The sequence below is a fragment of the Ambystoma mexicanum genome, chromosome 3p, assembly GCF_040938575.1.
Source record: "Ambystoma mexicanum isolate Mex_15411 chromosome 3p, UKY_AmexF1_1, whole genome shotgun sequence".
Lineage (NCBI taxonomy): Eukaryota > Metazoa > Chordata > Amphibia > Caudata > Ambystomatidae > Ambystoma > Ambystoma mexicanum.
Genome location: NC_090925.1, coordinates 1169553994 through 1169573644, shown reverse-complemented (window position 1 = coordinate 1169573644; position 19651 = coordinate 1169553994). Strand labels below are relative to the sequence as shown.

Genomic DNA, 19651 nt, shown 5'->3' with positions numbered 1-19651 from the left:
TGTCATGCCATTCTCCAACTGTTTTGGTCTACCATCACTGAAAGGTTAAAAATAACTGCTGTTGAGTGAACATAAGGATACACTAGAATAGCAAAAGGCTTAAAAGGACAAGCTGCTTGAGTAACTGCAGCAGATCAGTTTTGGTACTGCGATTACGTCCTCTGCTTAACCTTGGGGACCAACAGTTGGGTGGTCCAAGGTACCGGATGGCACTCCACGCTAGTGGATGGATGGCCCAGAGGAGGTGTACAGGGGATAGCCATACCATCCTACTGTGTCCCCGGTCAAAGGCTGGGTGCGGTGACAGGAGCATTTATACTCCAGACCACCAAAAATATTACGGAGCATGGCAAGGAGAGATCCTAAGCCCTTAAAGAGAGTTTCTCTCATAAAGATAAGACTATAAGAGATGTCCCAAAGCCCTAGCTAAACCCCAAAACACATAGCCTTGTAGGAAATAAACCCTCTTCCTTTAACGAAATAGCGGAACATTTCCACACTATTGAACACATTCTTTCCCTCAGCATCAATGTTGCAGGAAACATTTCCTATTATGAGTCACCCTCCCAAAGCCTGGGAAAGTACCATGGATACAGGGTCGTCCTAGAAGACTAGAGAACTGACTCGCACAAGGAAGGAAAGAAAAAAAAAAAACACAGAGTTTCCTTTCAGCTCGAGTGGCACCCGAGCTACAAAACAGCAAATTCTCACCAATGAAAGCATTGTCAACATAACCACAGCTTCACAAGATTTCCTAACTCCAGATCCACAAACGGATGGATCCAGACTGAGGCAAGCAGTGGCGGCAGGGTTTTCATGGGCGACTGGGGGGGAAGAAGTCCCACACGTCAATAGCCCTTATAAAATACAAGATGGCGCCGGCCTTCATGTAACCTTACACCAAATCCTTACCAAAGCACGAGCACCAGCACCAGCACATGGCTCAATCACAAAAACAGCCTAGCCCTCAGTATGCTGGTGTTCGCCATATTCATAAACCACATCTAAAAGACAGACAAGATCCCATTATAAAGGGCTCCCAGTTCAGTCTGATAATGTAAGGAGCTAGAGTAGAAGTTGGAGGAAGGAGTTGGCAGGGGGAGAGAGAGAGGAAGCAAAAGGGGGCAACAAAGGAGGCAAAGAAAGGGCAGGGTGTGCACGTGCAATGCAGAGAAAGCACGTGCACGCGCTAAGGCAGAGAACTGGCGTGCGCGCACAAAGGCAGAGAAAGGGGTGTGCGCACAAAGGCAGAGAAAGGGCGCATGCAATAGGCAGAGAAAAAGAGGAGGTGCGCAAGGCAGAGAAAGCGCGGGCACAAGGCAGAGAAAGAGGAAGCATGAGGGAGAGATAGCGCCAGAGAGACACACAAAGGGGGGATAAAGCAGAACGCGAGGGATAGAGCAGAAAGCAAGAGATGGAGGCTTTTGGGCAGTAGAAACCATCAAAAGGCTGCAGACAAGGGGGGAGAAGCACTTCACATCAGTTGCAAAGAGAGGAGAGCTGGGAGGGGGGATACATCTACTGTACCTGAGGAGGGAAAGTGCAGGCACCTCTTTTAGAGAAATAAGGGAGAAGGGAGGTTCTGCTGGACCAGGTCAGTCCAAGGCAGAACACAGGAAGGTGGGAGAAAGTACAGTACTGTGCAACCACAACATGGGTGAGGGAGCTTACATTAGGGGTGGTCAGCCAGGAGTTGTCCCATGGACCACGGCCATAGAACAGAGAGATGGTCATCAGACAAACAGCATCTCAGCCAAAACCCCAAAGAGCCTACAAGAGTGGGTCAGTGCTTGGAAGACGTGCCCAATTCTTCAACCTCCTGGAAGAGACCTTTAGACTTGTCCAAGTTTGGAAAGTCCTGCCCACAGAAGGCTGAGCATCATAATCAACCAACAAGTGTTTGAGGACCCTGCAAGTCGAGAACCCTGGAAGCCGAAGAGAAAAGCAAGGTTACCAACTAGATACTAACCATGGGCGGACGAACCCCTCTGCTGCAACTGTTATAAGAAACCTTCTTTTTTATATATTACTGAAACTGTATCCTAGTATTCCTTTACTGTTGTTGTCTGAATAAAATCATATTCTGTTGTTGAAGTCTATCCGTGAGTCAGCCTCTTTGTGCCTCCTACCTGGAAACCCTGTCACAGTACATAATAAGAATAATGATGAGGACATCCCGTTGTTACATAGAAGCATGAACATTTTGCCATGACATGCTAAGAGCATAGTAGTGAAATAGGTAGATGTAGTAAAATAGGGGTTAATACCAAACTTAATGGTACTTTAATCAACCTCAGAAAGATGAAGGGAGTCAACACTAACAGAATTCGAACTTAAGTACAGGTGGAGTCTCATGTCTAAGATAAGCACTTAACTCATGAGCTATCCTCCTGTACTTGTGAAGCTACACAAAGTTTAGCTTGTAAGCTAAACTTTGTGTAGCTTCACAAGTTTAACTTGCTCTACTGTGACAAAGTGTTGGTTGATGTCAGGGAACAGCTTTAACCGTTGGTTCTGTTTATTTCAGAGTATATAAACGGATCACTAGCAATTAACATTCCTATCTTTTTTTGATGTACATCAAGCCGGGTGGAGGAACGAGAAAGGTTGGTGGTCCTGTGTCCAGAAGAAGTTGCACCTGGACTTGGAAGGAGAAGCCTTTCTTTCGGATTTGAGGGCGGGCGGGCGGGTGGGGGGCATGGGGGGGGGGGGGGGGGGGTGAGGAGTGCTAAGCTCCCTCTTTTATCTACCAAAAGTGGGAGGTACTTTGCTGGGATCTCGTTCAGGCTTGGGGCATGCTCAGAAAGATGTGGCAAGCTAAAGTTTATTTGTATTGAATTCTTGTACACTGGGGCATCTCTGAAGCGATAATTAGCAATCCTTAGAGGCAGGAGGAGGTAAATATGAGGTTTTGAACCTCACGCCTAAAAAGGAACCCTTTGGAGGGGATAACCTGACCATCCGAGAACCTCTGAGAAAAGTGTAACGGGGATTTTTGTCTACCTAATGCCAAAGGGGAAGGAGTTTCCTGCTCGCTCAAAAGCTCAGCGACCTCCTATAGATGGCAATCTACGGCGTTTCTGGAATCTAGGTGGGGACCCTGGAGCAATTGCTCAGTAGGAGAAGATGGCCTCAACATTCCAATAAAAAGCATCAGCCAGGGATACTGCCTTAACTAGGGAAGATCTCCTGTGTATGAACTCCTTTCAGTAAAATCTTCGACCTCGTTTCAGGATCAGTTTGCCACCCTTAAGGCTGATCAGAAGCAATCTATGGCTGAGCTCAAAGGTGAGATAGCAAAACTGGAAGCATGGACTGATTCTGCAGAATGCGCGCTGCAGGATATGGTGGATGTACGTAAAAATAATCTGGAGATATGTGAAAAGCTAGAAAATAGATGTCATAGGTCAACCATTCGCTTGAAGAATCTCCCAGAAGACATTGCAGATAAGGACCTGAAAGAAACAGTCCAACACTTATTAGGAGATCTTGTGGGGGAGAGGGGAAATGTTATGGGAGGGACGTGTCCTCCGAGGCTATACATTGACTGCATCCATCGCACAGACCCAAAGAGGCAGGGACGGGGGATGAAGCCCAGAAATGTCATAGTGGCAATGTCATATGTTCAGAAGGAAAATGTCCTGCGAGTATCACAGCAATCTGGCACTTCTAGGATAAATGGGGTGGAGATTCAGCTTCATCAAGACATAGCTCAATCCACTCAAGAAACAATGAGAAATGGGCCCAGTTATGAAGATACTTATTCAGAAGCACATTTAGTATAAGTGAACATATCCATTTCGTTTACTTTTTACATGGGAGGGTCCTCAGCACCAGATCACCACCTCCAGAGAAGGAATGAACATGCGTTTGGAGGAATACTGCGTCACTTCAGCAGAGGCACCTATCCCTGTGAGAACAACCATGGGAATGGACAAAAAAAAAAAAGACACGAGATTAGTGAGATAGGCCACATATATAACTCCTTGCTGAATCAGAAGCCTCTTGAATTAAAGGGGACTGTACCATCGCCGAGTAAGGTGGGTCTTTGTCAGTCGACAGGACTCATGGTCAGTCGACAGGACTCAATGTGGAGTGTAAGTGCTCTTGGACGGTAATATATTTACACCACCAGAGGGTTGGCGAAATGAACACAGCAACTTTGTATATAGTGAAGGCTCTCCAGATGTTTAAAATCTCTAAGTTATAGCCTCTTGATTTCCACGAGAGGGCCTTAGCAAGCCCTCAACTGTTATTGGGTCACTTGGCTCAATACCGACAATAGGTCATTGGGATCCTTGGGTGATTTGGACGTGATGCAAAGTTTTAGGTTTATAGTTTGTGGAGATATTAAGGGGGAGGGGAACCAACAGGACTTTTAGGTTTAGATATGGGATGCAGAGAAGGAAGGGCACCGAAGGTCTTATTCTATCTGGTTACAAAGCGTGGACATGTGAAATCCAAGGGGATATTATCAGAGCTACTTATCTTCAAGAACTGCAATTCAAGCTTTTTTTGCAAAGCATTAGGGGTTTGAACTCCCCTGTGAAAAGAAAAAAAAAGTAGATCACTTCCTCCAAAGGGAAAAGGCTGAAATAGGGGCATTGCAGGAAACTCCTCCGTAGGTCGGATAGACTTAGGGTGAGGCTGAGGGTAAACACTCGCAACTGATTCAAGCAACGTCTTTAGATAAAACCTGGGGGATTTTGGTAGTACTCTGAATATTAAATGCAATAAGGTGAAAGAAAGAGAGAGAGGCTTTCTATTTGTGCTGAACCGGATGGTATTCCTTTACAAAACTGTTGCAAACATATATGCCCCGAACTAGGGTCATGATGGTTTTCTGACAGAAGTATTGTCACAGCTGGAAGAGTTTCCACAAGGGTTATAGTGTTGGCAAGAAGTAGCAGCCGGTAAAATGTAAATTAGCAAAGTAACACACATTTCACAATAAAGCATGGTTCATGGCATACAAGTATTACAGAGGGTCATATACAGTGCCAACTGCGGTTATCCGCGGTAGAGGCGTGCTTTATGTAACGAGATCAGCCCCCCGACCAGGAGAGGGAGGGGAAGAACGGAGCTCCAGGTCCACCTTATTGTTCAGGTAACTACAGAACACAGTCCAAATGTTTTTAGGAGCATTTTAATATAGTCCTCTTCACAGGATTGTGTCCAGGTGATGGCCTTGAGCCACATCTCCAGAGAGGGAGGGGACCGGCGCTTCCAGCACTGCAAAATACATTTCTTGGCCACACTCGCCGCCACATTTAAAAACTTGGCTACCCGTTTCGGTTCAGTCCCTTCCCAGAGCCCAAACAAGAGAGGCAGGGGTTCAGGATCCACACGGAACCCCACTATTTCAGAGAGGGCATCTAGTACCGCGTTCCAGTACGGGGCCAGTGCCCCGCACGACCAGAACATGTGTGCGTGGTCCGCATCGCTAGCCCTACATCTCTGACATCGGTGCGATTGATCTCGGGCAAATTTTCCAATCACATACGGGGTGTAGTAAAGGCGGTTGAGCAGTTTGTATTGGATACACCTAACTCTGGAGTTAAGGGAAACCCTGCGGGTGTGCATGCACATCTTGGACCACATATCGTCTGTGATGTCTAATCCCAGGTCCCGGCTCCAGGCATCCCGGACGTTGTAGGGGGAGGGGGGGGTTCAGCAGCCCGTGTCATCAACATTTTATATAAGTAGGATACGATACCCCTACAGCCAGCGGAATTGGCAATATAGCAGACCTCGGGGGATTCAGGGGGTTCGTTCGGGCATGAAGGCCACAGGCCCTGGACCGCCGCCCTAATGCGGAAGTATTGCAGCAGTTCTAGTGGGGATCTGGAGTGGCCGGGCCTCCACGTCTCCGGGGTGATGAATTTCCTGTCAGAGAACAGATCAGAAAGTGATCTGTATCCCAGGTCCGACCAGTGGCGTATAAGGAGCTGATCCTGTGTGGGGGTGAGGCCCGGGAAAGACCAGAGGGGAAGCCATTTGTAGTACGGGGGGGGGAGTCTGAATTAGGCGTAAGGATCTGCCTCCACGCTTTGATGGTGGAGGCCACTGCATCGGCAGGGGCGTGTGTCTGATACGAGTGAAATAGGATCAGGGACATGACATTCACCTCCTCGGTTGCTAGGATTTCGAGTTTGACATGCGGGGGGGGTTCGTGGTGGTGATACCAATACGTTGCATGCTGGGCCTGGGCCGCCGTCCAGTACCGGGTGAGGTCAGGAGCTCCAAAGCCCCCCCCCTCTCGTAGGGGAGGGTCATGTGCAGCCACTTCCTGCGCACGGCACCCGAGTGCCAAAGAAAACGGGCGAACTCAGAGTGTAGGTCCGAGAAGTATTGTTTCCCGGGCCAAAGAGGAACATTAGCGAACACATACAGGAGTTTAGGCACGATGATCATTTTAATTAGGGATAATCTCCCTGATAGTGAGAGGGGAAGGTTTCGCCATCTCTCTATTCTGGTGCGAGCGTACTGTGCGGTGGCCCCATAGTTATCAGACACTAACGTGGCTTTCGAGAGGGCCACATGGACCCCTAGGTATTTGATGCCCTTGGGTACCCATTTGAGAGGAAATTCACATGCAGGCTGGGGGGTAGCAGGAGTGAGGGGAAGGATTTCTGATTTAGAATAATTTATGGCGAAGCCTGAGAATGTGCCAATTTTTATGATTTCTCGGGTGATCGGGTCGAGGTGGACTGAGGGGTTTCTGACATATAAAAGCACGTCATCTGCGTACAATGATATAATTTCGGGGGTGTCTCGGAGGCAAATCCCTCTGCGCACGTGGTTGTTCCGCACACCGTCAGCCATGGGCTCTATGGCCATAGCAAATAACAAGGGAGAGAAAGGGCACCCCTGCCGAGTCCCTCTGTGGAGGGAGAAGGGGGCCGATAAGCGGGAGTTGACCAGGACTCTGGCTACCGGATTAGTGTATAGTAGTTTAATACAGGACAGCATGTATGGGCCAATTCCCATCTTTCCAAGCACCGCCCACAGATATTGCCAAGAAACCATGTCGAACGCTTTTTGGGCGTCCAATGTCACGGCCACAGCGTTGGCTTGGGGATCAATTCTGGAGATTACATTAAACAACCGTCGAATATTTAAGGCAGTTGAGCGGGCAGGCACAAATCCGCTCTGGTCAGGGTAGATGAGATATTTCATGATGGGGAGGAACCTGTTAGCTATGATTTTGGCGAAAATCTTGGTGTCAGTGTTGATGAGGGATAGAGGTCTGTAGGATCCGCACTCATCTGGGGGCTTGCCCGGCTTAGGAAGCACAGTAATGACAGCCTCCCGAAGGGACCGGGGGAGGGCGGCAAGACGCAGCGACTCCTCCCAAAGCTCGTGAAGGCGTGGAGCGAGGAGAGCAACGTGCTCCTGATAGAACTCAGCGGTCAGGCCATCCGGACCAGGGGCTTTTCCCTTAGGGAGGGCCGAGATGACTGCCGTTATCTCATCAAGGGTGAAGGGAGCATCTAGTTGTTCTTTGGTGTCCAAGGATAATAGGGACATTGGGATGCGTTCTAGGTCGTCGTCCAGGTCTTGTGGGCTGTGCTCCGATTGCTGTGCATAAAGGGTTGTGTAGAACTCTGCAAAAGTCTCAAGGATGGGGCTGTCGGACCAGTGTCGCACTCCATTGCTATCTATGATGTTATCAATGCGTGCCCTACCATTCTCGGCCCGGGCGAGACGGGCCAGCACTCGGCCTGGTCTCTCCCCCTCCCCGTATTTCCGGGCCGCGACGGGGCGGGCAAGGTAGCTTATCTCGCTATGGGCAAGGGACTCGAACGTGTCTAGTTCGGTTCTAATCTGTGCTAGTATGGGCGGAGTCAGGGTGACCGCGTATTCGCGCTCTAGGTCTCCAAGCTTGGTCTCAGAGCGGTGCAGGGAGTTTCTAATATCTTTGAGTACCCCGGCCTCCCTAGAGATGCACATGCCCCTTATGAAAACTTTAAAGGCCTCCCACCTTACCCCGTCTGAAGTGTCATGGCGCTTGTTGCTGTCAAAAAACGTGGTGATATCTGCAAGAATGTCAGCCTTGAATACAATGTCGTGTAGCGTGTCAGATTTAAATCTCCAGTTAGAATGGAGAGGTAGGGCAGGGCGCAGGGCGATATCCAGCGTGATCGGGGAGTGATCGGAGAGTGTGCGAGGGAGAATCCGTGAGGCGAGCGCCTTGCCCATAAGGCCCGCAGAGAGAAGGAACAGGTCAATCCTGGAGTGACTGTCGTGGACGGAGGAGTAAAATGTAAACTCTTTCGACACCGGGTGAAGAATCCTCCAGGCGTCCACCAGACCAGCAGCGAGCATGCGTGCGTGGAGGCGACGGGCCGCCCTGGACAGTGTTCTGGGAGCAACCCCGGATCTGTCCAGGTCGGAGTCCAGTATGAGGTTCATATCCCCCACCCAGATGATGGGAACCCCAACATAGCCAAGGAGGATATTAAGGATATGGTCAAAGAATTCGGGTGTGTCTATGCATGGAGCGTATGTGTTGACCAAAAGGCACTCTGAGTTGGCTAGGAAACAATGAAGGATCACATATCTGCCCTGGGCATCGATATGGCTGGCGCGAAGGGAGAACTCCAGCGACTTGTGAATCAGGGTGAGGACACCCCTGGATTGGGAGGAGAACACAGTGAAATATTTATTAGGGCCCCAAGCCGGGGCGAGCGAGGACGATAATTGTGCAAGGGCATGAGTTTCCTGTAGGAAGAGTATCTTGACCCTGTGCCTCTGGACGTAGGCCGTGACCCTGCGAGCCTTGGTGTAGTTGCTCAGCCCCCTAATATTCCAGGACATTAGCCTAATGGACATTTATAGCAATTTAGGGGGGATCCGAGTAGTGTGTGTCAAACCTTGCCAAATAGATGCCGGCCACTGGTGCGGTGGCCTGATGTGTCATTTCAGAAGCTGCCACTGTCTCACCTTTTTTGTTAATATAACTTCCCCGAATAACACCTCCCCCCACCCTCACTGCCCCCCCCCAACCTAGCAGTGCCCAGAAACCCACCCAAATTCTCATGGCGTTCGCACCAAAGCCAACGTGGCTGGTTCAACCCCCAAACCAAACAAGGGGGCCGCCCCTGAACTAAACAAGCCAAACTCGGCGTTGCAACTGCAGCGGGGGTAGCTGCTGCCGTGACCCGGTCAACATAGTTGAACGGTGAAGTACACCAAATAGTGTATAGCGGTGATTGAGTTACATCGTGAGAGGAGACCGCATAGCAGAGCCCAGTGAGCAAGGGTTGTAGGGGTATAAAGTCCATGTAAGGTGCCATATATCGTGGACAACACATCTGCGACCCTCATAGCATGTCTTAAACATTAAACAATAAGTTGCGACAATAGGAGCATTCATAACAGGAGGATGCATGAAATAACAAGTAGATCCCAAAGAGCAGGCGTGGTACAAGTACCACAATGAGGCAGGTATCAGGTGTGCAACAGGCCAGCTCAATCCTCATCACCGGGGTCGGCCCCGGGGCCCGCGCTAGGAATGTGAGGCTCGATGAATTTCACCGCCTCCTCAGGTACAGTGAAAAAGTATAGTTTATTACGGTGATTGAGCTTCAGCCTGGCGGGAAATAACATGGCATATTCTACCTTCCTCTCTCTGAGCATCTTCTTCACTCCATTAAATTGCCTTCGCTCCATTTGAACACTGACAGAGAAGTCCGGGAAAACGCGAATGATCTGGGATTCAAGTCTTAGTTCCCCCTTTTCGCGGGCCAACCGGAGGATGTGGTCTCTATCCCTGTAGCTGAGAACTTTGACAATAATTGGTCTGGGGAAGTCGCCCGGTTTGGGGCGAGGGGCCAGTGAGCGGTGGGCCCGCTCGATTGTGAAGAAGGGGGAAAGTGGAGGACCTCCCAGGAGGTCTCTCAGGAGGGCCTCGACTGCCAGTTCCATTTTGCCCTTGAGAGCCGACTCGGGAACCCCGACGATGCGGATATTGTTCCTGCGGGACCTAGATTCCAAGTCATCGCACTTCGCCTTGACCTGCTTCATATCACGCACCAAGTCCGAGACCGTATTCTGGAGTACGTGCACCTCATCCTCGGATGTTCCAATCCTAGTTTCGGCCTCACCTAACCTGGTGCCATGCTGATCCAATTTGGTGCGCAGGGAGGCCACGTTGGCATTTATGTCGTCTAGTTTTGCATGAAATGACGCAAAGTTTTTGGCCATAGATTCCATGAGCGACGTAAGGTCTGGCTGAGGGGGGCAAGAGGAAACATCCGAGTCATCAGGAGGAAGGGCAGCCTCGGCCTGAGCTTGGTCTTGCTTGGCTAGGGCTTTACCAAACTTGTCCATTGCCCCAGCCTTGTTGGCCCCGCGTGCCTTGCCGGACATTCTCTGGGAGCGCCTTGAAGAGAGAGTGCGTATTTCCCGCGGGGAGGCAGGAATGGTCCCCAAGAGGTTAGAGAGAGGCTCGGGCCGTTATCAGCGCCCAGCCTTAGTGTGCTCCGGTACGACGAGTCCACCCAAGGGGCCAGGGGCGAGGCGGCTAGTAGTGGCAAGCAGGGGTACCCTAAGGCGTAGTGAGAGGATGCCCCCCTCAGCGCAGAGTATTGGGCGCCCAGGACGGCACCCGCAGCAGGAGAGTGTTCACAGGGGGGCGGGATGAGTCCGGGGTCCCTACCTCCCCCGAAATGGCGGAGGTGCAGCCCAGAGATGAGGCGGAGCAGTAGAGCCTGATGTGCAGCGAGGAGACCCCTCGCCCCTCTCACCTGGGGACCCTGTGGGTCGTAGAGCCGTAGTTAGTCCGGGCCGCAGGAGGGCCCCCAGCTTGGCAGTGTGTTGAGGCAGGATCAAGGCCCCGAGCCCCAGTGGGCCCCGCGCCGCAGCCGGCAGAAGGCACCAGCAGAACCGGCAGGATAGTCGGCGGGGGCCTCGATTCGGAGCAGGCAGCCGGTCCGGGCCGCCTCAGGGACCAGCAGCGTAGGCCGCGGGGCGCTCGGGCGGTGTGCGCACGGGGGCCGCTCTGGCAGCCCACACCGCAACCCCGCCCGTCAGCGCCGGCGCTCTTCTATCAGCCAGAGGCGGGAGCAGTCGGAAGCGGTGCCTCGGTGGTGCCTCGGCGGGCGGCCAACGGCTCCGGCGCTCTCCGCAGGCGGGGCGCAGGCCGCAGATGTCGATGGCACACAGAGGGCCGGAGGGCGGAGAGGGGGCGGCCCAGGTTGCCGGACCCCGAGCTGCAGGAGCTTCCACCCCGGCGGGCCGATGATGGGGGATGGGCCGCAATCGGCGTCACGCGGGCCGGAGTTCTTCGGAGGTGGAAATGATGGCCCCAGATGTCCGTTTTCGCCCAGAAAAAATGCCGTGTGTAGCAGTGGCAATGAGCTGTAGGATGCGTGGGGTCTCGGCGATAGCTTGTCTTTAGAACCGCTGATTCCGGCGGATTTGCATCTCGCGGGTCACGGAGCTTAGACGCTAAGCGCCCATCTTGTCGGCTGCTCAACAGCGCCCCCCGTTGGTGGGGGATTTTAATTTAGCATGGTCACCGTTCGACAGCAGGGGTCGGCACACCTCCTGAGGGTCTGTGCCACCATCCCGATGCCCTTAAACGATCTGTGATCTCTTGGATAACTGTTAGCCATGACAAATCATGAATATACCCGCTGGATAAATGGGTGGGAGTGGACGAAGCACACCTACCAGATCTGGGGCTGTAACGTGCCACAGAGACATTTTGGTATTTAGGGGTGAATATATACCACAAAGCAAAGAATTTGCATGAGCGAAACACTGGGAGAACACTTAGGGGAGTAGAGAAATGGATAGAATTTCAGAGATCGCTACCTCCATCAGTATCAGGGAGGGTAGTGCCAATAAGAATGGTGGTGCTTCCTCACCAGTTATACCACTTTGCAAACATTTTCTTTTATGTTCCCAGGACCTTCTTTAGGGATCTCGGAGACATAGGATCACACTGGGCACAATGTGCATAGAGTACACGGGCAAAGTAGGGAAACTGCCGCTCTTTGAATTGTACTATTTAGCGGGACAATTGCAGTATGTTGCATGGTGGCTCTCAGACAAAGCCACACTGGATACAATATTATTTATTTTTTCAAATACATTTGTACTGAAATCTCGATTAGTATAACAAACATTGTCTCAACAGCACAGGTATAGTAAAAGAACACCGACATTTCGTTTCATTATGTAATTAACCCGCCCCCGACCACCTACAACAGAAATTAGAGGACGGAGAGAAGGAGAGAGAGAAAAAGAAGAAATTACACAGTCATGGCAAGGCATCTTTTACAATTTCAATTGCATATCAGGCGCCCTGAAACCCACCTCCATCAAGTGGACATTAACCTTGGGCACTTTAAAAATAGGTATGTCACTACTTGCGGGCGAACAAACATGCGTTCTCTCTCCTGAGCAAAGTCTAGAAATAGGGCCAAGATACGGGAGAACGTCGCTGTGCGGTCTGATAGATGTGCAGTATGTTTTTCATATTTTCACCTACCATTACGAAGTGCATGGCCCCTCTGAGGTTTTCCAAAAACATGCACAGTTTATCCTTGCCACTAGCAATAAGTTCAAAATAAAGTCTGTTCGTGCCCCTGTCAATAGATAAGTATCATCAGGGACATCCCCCAAACAATAAAACCAATGGGCACATAGGGAGCAGGGTACCCGTGAGGTCCTTTATCCTAGAGAGGATCTCCTGCCAGTATGTTTGAATAATGGAAGTGTCACCACATGTAGGCAAGGTCTCCTGATTGCCCACAGCTATGACTACAGCGGTGGGAGTGATCCGGGTAGATCACATGAAACCTTTGGGGAGTCATGTACCACCTAAAGCATCATTTTATAGCTCCTTCTCTGATAAGTGTGCAGCAGGAGCCCCTGTGAGTTGCCACGATGCCTCCGAGATTGCAGTTCCCAGTTCTTTTTCCCAGCATAATGCAAGGTGATTTATCTTCTGAGGAGGACCTTTGCAGCAAACGGTAGCAGGTGGATACTTTTTACGTTTCTTTGCCCTCCATTACTGTGAACTCAATCCCTTTTGGTGGCCGACATCCTAGTTCACACGGCTGTTTGATATCCAATGCTGTAATTGAGCATACAGGAATCGCTCTGCCTCAGGTATCAGAAACTTTTCTTTACATTCTGTAAACGGAACCCTGTCCTTGTAAAGATCCCTTAACCAAAGGACCCCCAAAGGTTCCCATCTTGTGAAGACCCTTTTTTCAAGGCCTGGGGTAAATTCAGGGTTCTGAAGTATTGGGGAGAGGGGCCCCAATACCGGTTGTAATCCTGGCTGAGAGCAGACTTTATCACAGAGTAGTTCTTGTGGGTTCCAGCAGGGCCCCCGGAGTCTCCGACACAGATTTAGGGAGGAACAGGAGTTTGTCAGCTTGTTCCAGTGCTTTCCATTTCGGGGGTTGCTCATCTGACACAGTCTAGTAGGAGGGCGATCTGCGAGGCCTGGAAATCAATGGGACCCCCTAGCTCTCCCAGGTGTCTCGATCTAAAGAGTATTTTGCAGGAAATCCTCAGGGGCTTGCTCTGCCAGATGAAACTCCCAATAGCCTTCTACAGTTCAAGTAAATCCCGCTCGGGGATACTGATTGATAAGGCTTGAAAAGTATACAGGAGCTCGGGGAGCAAAGTCATTTTAACCACGCTGACCCGGCCCAGCCATGATATTTCCTACAACTCCCAACGCCGGAGTGTCTCTTTGGCTTCCTTACAGATTGCAGGATATTGGCCCCAAAGAGTGTCTTATAATTATTAGCTATCTGAACCCCCGGGTATGGGATGTCCCGGTCGGCCCATTTCAAGGGGAAGTTGGATTGTAGGAGACCTTGGTCCTCGGGCGGTTCCGAAATCGTCAGCCCCACCGATTTATTATGATTAATGGGAAAGCCAGAAACATGAGCGAATTCCTCAAGGAGCTCAAGAAGTGTTGGGAGGGATTGCATAGGATCCTGAAGTAAGCATACAATGTCATCAGCATATAATGCTACCTTGTGTGTAATCCCTTTATATATAGGGCCAGATATGCTAAGGTGAGATTGCACCAGTTGTGTCAAAGGTTCCATGGCTAGCACGAAGACTAAGGGAGAAAGGGGGCAGCCTTGCCTCGTACCTCTACCCATAGGGATCAATGGGAAGGTCAGGGCGTTGGCTTCATTCGGGTTGTTGGGATTGGAAAATGTCCCATAATTAAGTAAATGAATGAAGGGCCAAAGCCATATGCTGGTAATAAATCCTGTAGATATTCCCACAACATGCTGTCAGAGGCCCGATGTGCATTTAATGAAATAAGGGAGGCCACCGTCAATACGGGGAGCTAAGGCGATCAAGTCTACCACCCTGCGGGTGTTGTCATGGGCAATCTTTTTGGTTAATCTCCCTGATTTGGAGAAGGAATTAAAGAGTTTGGTGAGGTGCGGTATTAGGGTGTCAGCAAATGCTTTGTAAAATGTATTTGTGAAGCCATCCAGGCGAGGGGCTTTACCAGTTGGAAGGCAACGAATTGCTTGGGCGACTTCCTGCGAGGTTAGTTGTCCCTCTAGCCATTCCCTAATCTCTACCGATATTTGGGGGATTTGTGACCGTTAGATACATTTACGAATATGTGCCAGGTTTCCCTGGAGTGGGGCCACGGCACTCCGAAATAATTCCTCCAGTAGCCATAATTTATTTGCCTTCCTCTATGGTGATTCTCCTGCCCCCCAGTGTCCCGCAACGCCCCTAAATAATTGCGAGTGGCCATTTTCATCAACTTAGCCATTAGCAATGTATTTGCCTTATTCCCTTTAGAATATTAATACTGTTTAGCTTTAAATATTGATTGACCCGCCGTGACAATTGAGTCTCTTGGGCCTGTGGAGCTACAATAAGATTGTGTAGGGACCTCCTAATGCCTTTCGCTACATGTTCCTTTTCTTTATCTTGTACTGTGTTCTCCAGCATCATCTGCTGTTTAAGCACTTTGCCCCAGGCTGCTGACTGTTCGATAATGCCCCCTCCCCCGCAACACTGCTTTCCCTGCATCCCATACTACTCGAGAATCCAGCTCCCCGCCATCGTTGTCTAGAAAGTAGTAGTTCAAGGCTTCTTCAATGTGAGCCCTCTGGGTAGTATCAGTCAATATGGAATCATTAAACCTCCATGGGGGTATATGGTGTGGGGTTGCAGGAACCTGGTCTATCACTAGCTTAAGGAGAGAATGGTCAGACATTGCATTCGGTAGAATTTCTATCCCCTTAGGCAACTGCTGGGGTGATAATGTTAGAAACCAAAGATTTCCAACCTGGAAAAGCCTTTGTGTACAGCCGAGTAAAAGGTATAGTTCCTTTTGTTGGGATGGAGAAAATGCCATGCCTCTATGGTCGTCATAGAGTAAAAAATCTGTTTGTCATTGGGGGTGGTAGGTAAGGATTTGTCCATATTCGAGTTCACAACACAATTAAAATGCCCCGCAACCCCCCCCAAGATAATTTCCCCCAGAGCTGTTTCCGCTAAGTTAGCCGAGAACCTTGCTAGGAACACCTTTTGCTTTTCGTTCAGACCATATAACAATGCTAATGTGATCTTCCGGTCATTCAATAGGGTACTGAGTACTAGGAATCTCCCATCCCTGTCCCTCAGCACCTTCTCCCACAAGCCACTTCGGAACACGATGGTGACCCCCATACCCCTGTTTTTTTTTATAGCCGCTGGTGGCAAAATACGCTTTCGGATAGAACCTGTAAAACAGCTGTTTTTCGTCATCAGGCAGTATGCGAGTCTCCTGTAGGAATACCAGGTCAATGTCTAGAGAGGAGAGTCTATGGAGGAGCGCTCTACACTTTACTGGTGAATTAAGGCACCGCACATTCAGTGTCACAAATGTAACGTTAGGGGACGCCATCGAGCTCCAATCCAGGCTGCAGCTCCGAAATGCGAGTCAGAATAGTGATTGAGATTACAAAAGGTTGTGTCATTAGATAGTGCCCCGAGTCCCTGTGTGACTAACATAAGTAAAAACAAAAAAAAATAATAACACACTGGTTCGATGAGAATTACAATAAAGTATGAACAACATTCTACCCATTGACAACTATGGTAGGGGTGTAACCGCCTCCCCTCACTCACGCAACTAAGCATAAGCATAACTGCGTCAACAGGACTATAGAAGCAAAAATAAAAGCTAGCATCAGGCTCATGTGAAATGGCCTAAGAGGCAAGTAAGCACAGCCTAAGGGCTATGGCCTACAAAGCTCAGGTCAGGGATCCTCTAGGAGGTCCCAACTCGGCACCAGACAATACCTTTGCTGAACTCCTTCTCCTTCTGGGCCTTCTGGAGCTGCTTCGTAGATCCAAATCATTTCTGGTCCCTTTCTCAGCTTCCTCCTGGTCCGGAGTCGGAGTAGTGTCCATTAGATCCGCTGCTTCCTCCTCTGATGAGATTGCATATTTCCGATTCTGAAATTCAAATAGGAGTTTGCAAGGGAAGCCTCATCAATAATTAATGTTATGGGATTGTACCCCCGCCGCAACCAAATGCAGCTTCCTCCTATTTGCTAGAGTCTGTGGGGAAAGATCTTGGAACAAGATCTTTGTCCCCCTGAATTCTACCAGCTCTTCCTCTTGGGCAGCCCTCATAATGTCCCCCATGAGCTGAAAATAATGAACCCGCGAGAGCATACCCAGGACCAGGTTCCGCATTTGTTGTGCAGAAGAGTAGACACAATGTGTCCTGTCGAGCTCCAACACTGCTGTCTCCGGAAGGTCCAGCAGGGACCTGAAGTGGTTGTGGATGTACCTAGTAAGGTCTTGATCTAGTATTTGCTGGGGTATCACATGTATGCAGACATTATTTTACCTCAACCTACTCTCCAGATCCTCCTGTTCGACCAGATCAGGTCCAACTGCTCCTCTATGCCCACCACCCTATTTGACAGCACTGTGTGGCCGTGCGCCTGTTCACAGTATGTTCTCCACCTCGTTCACCTGTGACTCCAGCCCCAATGTGAGCTGAGGCCAGAAACCGTTTTGTGTCCTTAATCTCTTTAGTAAGGTCTTGCCACAAAGAGGCGAGCATGGCCAACATATCCTCCTTTGTAAACGATGGGCAGGTTGGGGCAAGACCCGGTGGAGGAGAGCAGACCTCTGCGCGGAAATCACAGGCTGGTTTCTCTTTATCGGGCATGCCCAGCACGCATTTGATATCGCCCCCATTGGTTTTGGAGATCGCCTTAGCCATTGTCACGGCGGCAGGTTGGTGCTCTAAGTTGCAGTGTTGTTGGTCCTCTTTCAGCAAATTTCGAGCCCTCTATGCCCAAGTGAGATGACTCCAACAGCACTTTGGGCCTCAATATGTGGGGTTAGAAGAGCAGCGACTGACCCGAATTACACAGTGGTATTAAGCGAAATGGGTCGTAGTCCAAATCTCAACGTTGATTGCAGACCTATTTGAGTACTTGGGTAGCTAGCAACGAGAGCTTCCACTCAGTTATGGCTTACAGATATGCAGGAGAACAAACTTCAATAGAACGAGTCACCAGCTAACTCAGACTGGCAGCAGTGTTAGAACTCGAACCACAGTAGTCTAGTGGGGAACTTCACAGGTGCAGGGGTGCTTGGATGGGCATATGATTTGGATAAGTCATGCCGGGTTCACTTCATTGCACACCGTAAGAGAGACGACAGATCCCTGTGTCTCCGATCTCATGAACGCAGAGCGTCTGCGCATGGGGATTTTCCGAGTGCTCTGCCAAGCACCAATTAAACATTATTTTGTTCCTGCTCAGACCGGGCGCTGTGATAACATACTCACTCCCAGCCTGCGTTGGACGCCGACCCGCTCCCCCGGCTCCCACGCTCGCCACCGGTGAATAGGGGGAGTGGGATTGGCTTATCAGTGTGCCGCCTCTCTGCTGGACCCTCAAGTAGGAACCGTCGTGTTAAGCCCACCGCACGGCTCAGCGCTGCCCACAGGGTGAGAACGTGTATACGTTCTCTCCCCACCTCCAGACCCCTCCATCAACAAGCCTCCATGCTCTCGACCATCGCCCCCCGATTCTGGCTCAGTGGGCTCCACAGCCCGGGGTCCAGTCAGTGAATCCAGTCCCGCTCCTGGCTCTAATTTCGCCATTCAGTACAATTAAATAGCTCCCGGGGTCTGCGACAATTCAGTGGCAATGTCGCCTTGAGTCACACAGTGTCCGCCATCTTGCCACTGCGATCCGGAGCAGCTCGGAACTCGCTTTTCATAGATAATTGTGCCGGGTAGAAGTACTCGATGCTACCCACAGCAAGTCCTGTCTTGCCAATGAAGTTGTGCCATATTGTGGGAATAATTGCGTTAGGAAAACAACATTTTAAAGGGGTTTTCAGGATCTCACGACAGAACCTGCGGGACAATTTCTGAACTATAGCAGACTGCTCAAAGATGCCAGGAGTTCCTCGAACATATAAAGGAAGATGCCATCCAAGCGCTATAATATGACCTCTCTGAGGGAGGACATATGGTTTCTAGACTATATGGGGGATTGATGTCTACACTGCAAAACAGAGAACTAAAGGTGAAATCCAATTGGGAAACTGACCTGGGTGGGCAATTTACAGAAACACAATTGGTGAATGCATTGCTGTACACCAAAAGTGTCCAGGAATGCCAGCTTCCAACTTACCCAACTATACCTGTTACATAGGGCATATATGACACCACATCGGTTAGCACAATTCCCAGGATCGACAGATACTGGCTGTCCCAGATGTGCAGAAGAGAGCGTGCATATGTTACACATGTTCTGAAGGTGCGTGGTAATATAACAGTTCTGGCAGATGATAGCGGTGCAGATAAAGCACAGTGCAATATTAGCGTTTGGATGAACACCTGAGGCGCATCTGTTGCGGGTGTTTCCATGTCCGAGAACTAACGTTCCATGTCCGAGAACTAACGTTCCCCCCAAGGGTCTGCAGATATTAAACTGGTGGATTGACCTTAGGCGATGGACACGGTTGATTCTGTGGTATGGTATAAAGCAGTATACCGAGGAAAGTGATAATGTGGCAGCCTGGAATGAGTTAGTGCAAAAGATATTCTCGTCTTCAGACGATATGTCCCCTTCAGAGACAGGCATTTAAGCAAGTGCAGCAAAGGACAAGAAGGGGGGGTATGAATATCTGGAGAAGGGGGAAAGGAAGAACAGGGGGTGTCGACGTGATTATATGCAGAAGTTTAGGACACAGCTTAAGACGTTTTCGAGTAGGAAACAATACCATAGAATAGTAGCTGTTTAATATGTTAGTTGTGTGTTGTAAAAGTTAGACGGTATACATAGCAAGTGGAGAAGAAATGCGAGTGAAGATGAAAGTATACTTTGTATTGTAACTAAAATGTGAAATAAACAGTTTTTTTTTTTTAAACACATTTGGGAGACATTTAAAGCATAATGGATCACACATAATGGACAAAAAGGTATAATTTGCATCCCAGCTGGTAAAATAATTTGCTACACAGATTGCGCAGAAGTAGCTCCTGCTTACTGGGAGATGCCAAATCTTTTTTTTTTTTATTGTTTTGGTTAAAAAGTAAACCTTTATTCCAAGATGGCCGCCGGAGCAGTGAGACGTTGAGTGAGACGTGCTCCCGCCGGGCCTTTCAGCAGCACCG

General features: G+C 49.8%; 1 protein-coding gene across 1 annotated transcript in view; it reads right to left on the bottom strand.

Moving 5' to 3' along the window:
- TXNDC15 (thioredoxin domain containing 15) overlaps window positions 1-19651 on the bottom strand; it is a 360487-nt gene that overhangs the window by 305877 nt on the left and 34959 nt on the right. The window lies entirely within an intron of this gene.